The sequence below is a fragment of the Bos grunniens genome, chromosome 21, assembly GCF_055505025.1.
Source record: "Bos grunniens cultivar Pamir isolate PY7600 chromosome 21, Bosgru_T2T1.0, whole genome shotgun sequence".
Classification (NCBI taxonomy): domain Eukaryota; kingdom Metazoa; phylum Chordata; class Mammalia; order Artiodactyla; family Bovidae; genus Bos; species Bos grunniens.
The window spans coordinates 70,701,793-70,707,792 of NC_141185.1; positions in this window are offsets into that span (position 1 = coordinate 70,701,793).

Here is a 6,000-nt window from a genome sequence, read left to right on the forward strand (position 1 = left end):
CATCTGTAAAATGCTGAAAAACAAATAACCACCAACCTGGAATTCTATATCCAACAAAAACTCTCTTCGAAAGTGAAAACAAAAGAGAGACTTTGAGGGCAAATGGAAATGAGACAACTCATCACCCACACACATGAACTAAAAAAAAAAATATTAAGGCAGTGCTTTGGGAAAAAGAAAAGTAGTCTCTGACGGAAATATAAAAAACAAGTAAAGACCAACAATGAGGTAACTGTGAGGGTAAATACTAACTCTACAAAACAGTGATGTTAATGCCAAAAATATATCTAACAGTTTAAAGTGTGACAGTGACAAGGAGGAAACAGTCATGTCAGGGAGGCAGTAAGAGTACTAAGTTAGACTTGAATGTAAAACACACGCTGTGTCTGCGAATGTACACCCAACAACCTGACAGAGGAGCACAGAACTAGAGAAACACTTCATACTTCTAAAAGAAGGCAAGAGCAAAGAACACAGACTAGGTGGGACAAAGAGAAAACACACAGCAACATGGTGTCTACACACTGAAATATCAACATTATAAACAGAGCCAATACTCAAACTGATTCCAGTGAAAACTATACACTATTCAGAGGTACATGTTAAGGTGGAAGGTCTTTTAGACAGGTGAAAGTAAAAGATACCCAGGCTAACACGGACGGAAAACTGACGTGGCAATATCACTGTTAAATAGTGTCTAAAGAAAGAAGCATTACTAGCAATAAAAAAGAACATCTCATACTGATACAAGTTCAGTCTAGCAAGAGGATGAGGATTCTAAACTTGAATGTACCTAATAACATAACCTCAAAATATCAATACATAAAAACTGACAGAAATAGAAAAGGAGTAACAGCTGAGTTCATAATCCCAGTGGGAGACGTTAAAGACACATCTCTCGTGGAACTGGGCCCCCTCGTACATAGTCACCTGCAACCATGAAGTACCTGAAATGTGGCTGGCTCTACAATGAGATGCGCTGCAAGCCTGAAACACACGCTGGATTTTAAAGACCTAGCATGAAAAAAAGAATGTGAACTATTTCATTAGGTTTTATCATGTTGATTACACACTGAAATGATAATATTTGGGGTGTGTTAAAATAAAATATATTACAGGTAATTTCACCTACTTCTGCTTTTATTCAACGTGGCTACTGGAATCTGAATTACATGAGTGACAAACCTGATGTAACTGATACACATAGAACACTGCATTCCCACTGATACATATTATTTTCAAGAGCCCAACGAACATATAACAAAAAGAACATGTATTGGGCTATTAGGAAAGCTCGAATTATTTCAAAAGACTGAAATAATGCAGAGTATACTTAGGGACTGCAATGGGCTGACAGTTTATGGGCCCTCAAACTTCACCCCGCACGTGGTGATGATCCTAGGAGGCAGGCACTCTGGGAGGGGTCAGGCCAGGAAGGAATGGGCTCCCGTGCTGCGAGGACAGGGAGAAGCAGCAGGCAGTCTAGGAACCAGGAAACATGACTCACTAGACGTGGCCCTGCTGATGATCTTGGGACTCCCCAGCCTCCAGGACTACAAGAAACAACTTTCTGTTGTTTATCAGCTAGTCTACGGGATTTACAACAGTAGCCCCAAAAGACAGGGCTCTTTGATAGTGAAAAAGACAGGGCTCTTTGATAGTGAAGGACAGGGAAGCCTGGCGTGCTGCAGTTCATGGGTCACAAAGAGTCGGACATGACTTAACGAATGACCACTACCACCACCACCACCACCAGTTGATCTGAGTTAAGACTAAAATGGAACTCATGGCTTAGGCTATTTAGTCTGTTTCACACAGGCCAAAATGACTCGTATATTTTAAAGTATTTATCCAAAAGTGCCCCTTGATAGCATTTTACAGCCTGTACATAATAGGATGAATACTTTTAAAATAAATTTAATAGTCTATACTTCTAAAATATAATATTCCAAAATATTTTCCTATAAAAGACTTTGAATAGTTTTTCAGTAATTCTCCCTCTTTCCCTCTATTACAGGCACTGAACAATGTTGAGGACAAATCAGTTTGGTGCTAGGAAGTCACAGGCAGGATACTTACCAACTTTAAAGATTAGTAGCAGAAAAAAAAAAGATTAGTAGTATATACTATATATTCATAGAGAATTACTTGCTGTCATTAATGTTGGAAGAGCAAAACATACCCATTTCCTTATGGTCCTTTCATAAACAATGCTTCTCTAGTTTGTCTTTTAAACACATAAACAGTGTTTCTCTAGTTCTGTGCTCCTCTGTCAGGTCCTTCTGTTATTGTCTGGTGAAGGGGAAACACTGTTATCAGAAAATGAAACTAAAATTATAAGTTAGATATGATGTTATTGTTCTATTTTTGTATGTTTCTGAATCAAGATTAGATAAACAACAGATGGGCTGCCTTCTGTGGCTGAAAACAGAAATAATGGGTTGTTTGTTTTCTACACAAATAATTTTTTTTTTTAATTCTACAAATGGCTCTAAGGTGAACTTGACAGTCTTGGCTAAGCTGCTTCTATTACGGTAACACATTTCTATTATTGAAACACAGGTTCTAGTATCAAAATTCTTGGGACATAGATAATTGGATTAGATGGATGAAAGAGAAAAAAATGAAGGGGGAAACTTTAGGAAAGGAAACATGTTCTTTCGAAAATCAATGTTTAAAAGACAAAATGATGATTCTAATACAGAATATAAGAACAATTCTTTTTTAAACCTCAGGAATTATGTACTTGCCACAACAGAATAATGAAATTTTTCTTTGTGTATGGCATTCTAGTAAGAGGCTTAACTTTATTTTCTCATTTAATCTTCACAGCCACCTATGAGGTAGATATTACTGTATTTAACATATTATTCCCTATATTTCCATGAGGAAACTGAGACTCAAAGTGTTACAGATGGGACTGTAAACCCCATGTTTTTAATAAATATGTTACATGTGAATGGCTTTCTAGAAATATCAACAAACTTTGAAATGTGTAACTCTTTCATAAAATGCTTTGAGCCTCTTAGAAGCCCCTAAATAAATAGGAAGATGTGGGAAAACAGAAATGAATATTCTCTGTAAAAACAAAAAATAATGCCTTAAGAGACATATAAAATACAAAATAATTATGTGTAATAATAAAATGATAAAGACAGGAGTCAGAGGAACACTAGTGGGAGAGTGATCAAAGTTATTATTTGTATTAGAATACTGTAAGTCAAGAGTACATATCATAATTTCTGGGGTAAGCAATAAAAGAATGCACAACTAACTAGGTAATCAGAGAGAGAAATACAATAATACAAAAGAAGTCAAGACAGGAGAGAGAAAAAGAAAAACAGTTTGGAAAAACTGAAATCGAATAATAAGATGACAGATATTAACCCAAGTACATCACCAATTGCATTATATATAAATGAACTATCGACTACATAAGAGAGTAAGATTGCTGGACTAGGTACAAAAAAAAATTTGCTGATAGGAATGTAAAATGAGGCAACCACTATGGAGAACAGTCTGCTGACTATTCAAGCAGTTAAACATAAAACTGCCACGTGATCCAGAATTCCACTCCTAGGAATATACCCCAAATAATTTTAAATCATATCTAAGCAAAAATAATCCTGCTTATTTAACTTCTATGCAGAGTACATCATGTGAAATGCCAGACTGGACAAAACACAAGCCGGAATCAAGATTGTTGGGAGAAATATCAATAACCTCAGATGTGCAGATGACACAACCCTTATGGCAGAAAGCAAAGAAGGACCAAAGAGCCTCTGCATGAAAAGTGAAAGAGGACAGTGAAAAAGTTGGCTTACAACTCAACATTCACAAAACTAAGATCACGGCATCCAGTGCCATCACTTCACGGCAAATAGACAGGAAAACAATGGAAACTGACAGACTATTTTGGGGGCCTCCAAAATCACTGCAGATGCTGACTGCATCCATGATATTAAAAGACACTTGCTCCTTGGAAGAAAAGTTATGATCATCTTAGACAGCATATTAAAAAGCAGAGACATTACTTACCAACAAAGGTCCGTCTCATCAAAGCTGTAGTTTTTCCAGTAGTCATGTATGGATGTGAGAATTGAACTATAAAGAAATCTGAGTGCCAAAGAATTGAGGCTTTGGAACTGTGGTGTTGAATAAGACTCTTGAGAGTCCCTTGGACGGCAAGGAGATCAAACCACTCTATCATAAAGGAAATCAGTCCTGAATATTCATTGGAAGGACTGATGCTGAAGCTGAAACTCCAATACTGTGGCCACCTGATGGGAAGAACTGACTCACTGGGAAAGACCTTGATGCTGGGAAAGATTGAAGACGGGAGGAGAAGGGGACGACAGAGGATGAGATGGTTGGATGGCATCACCGACTAAATGGACAGAAGTTTGAGCAAGCTCTGGCAGTCGGTGATGGACAGGCAGGCCTGGCATGCTACAGTCCATGGGGTCGCAGAGAGTTGGACACGGCTGAGCGACTGACCTGAACTGAAGCAAAAATGTGCATATGAATGTTCATAACAGAGCAGTGTTATTCATAATAACCATAAAGAGCAAAATAAAGCAAAAGCAAGCAAAGGAAAGGAAATAACAAAGAAGAGAAGTCAATGACACTGAAATCAGAAAATCAATTTTTTTAAAAAAATCACACAACCCAAGAGCTGGTTCTTTGAAAACTGTAGTACAATTGATAAGGTTCTAGTACAAATGATTTAAAACGACAGAGAAACACAACTTAACCAATATCAAGAATGAAAAAGAGGCTATCACTAGAGACTGTACTGACATTAAAAGTGTAATAAGGAAGGACTTCCCTAGTGGCCCAGTGGTTAAGAATCTGCCTGCCAGTGCAGGGGACATGGGTTCAATCCCTGGTCCAGGAAATTCCCTCATGCTTCAGAGTGACATGCCCATGTGCCACAACTACTGAAGCCCACACACTCTGCAGCCCAGGCTCTGCAACAAGAGAAGCCACCACAATGAAAAGCCTAAAACAAAGAGTAGCCCCCACACTCTGCAACTAGGGAAAGACTGCACACAGCAATGAAAACCCAGCACAACCAAAACTAACTTTCACTTTCCAATAAAAATGTTAAAAATACCTAAGTAATATTACAAACAACTCTATGCATATAAACCAGACAATTTAGATGAAGTAGACCAATTCCTCAGACTGCCAAAACTCACCCAAGATGAAACTGATAATATGAACAGTCCTGTAACGATTCAACAAATTGAATTTGTAGTTTAAAATCTCCTGAACAAAGATGTTCAGGCCTGATGCTTTCATTGGTAAAATCTAACCATTTTAAAGGGATACCAATTCTACACAATCTCTTCCAGAAAACAGCAGAGAACTAATCCGAACAAATTCTATGAAGTCCGGATTACTTAATATTCAGTTCAGTTTAGTTGCTCAGTCGTGTCCAACTCTTTGAGATCCCATGGATTGCAGCAAGCCAGGTATCCCTGTCCATCAGCAACTCCCAGAGTTTACTCAAACTCATGTCCATTGAGTTGCTGATGCCATCCAACTGTCTCATCCTCTGTGGTCCCCATCTCCTCCTGCCCCCCAATCCCTCCCAGCATCAGAGTCTTTTCAAATGAGTCAACTCTTCGCATGAGGTGGCCAAAGTATTGGAGTTACAGCTTTAGCATCATTCCTTCCAAAGAACACCCAGGACTGATCTCCTTTAGAATGGACTAGTTGCATCTCCTTGCAGTCCAAGGGACTCTCAAGAGTCTTCTCCAACAGCACAGTTCAAAAGCATCAATTCTTTGGCACTCCAAAAATCAAGACACTGTGGTATTGGTGGTGAAATAGGCACAAAGATCAACAAGACAGAATAGAGAACTCAAATATAAATCTATGCAAGGACAGATAACTGATTTTTGAGGAAGAAGCAAAAGCAGTTCAATGGTGGAAGGACAGATAACCTTTCCAACAAATGGTGCTTAAGCTAGTGGATATTCACAGGCAAAAAAA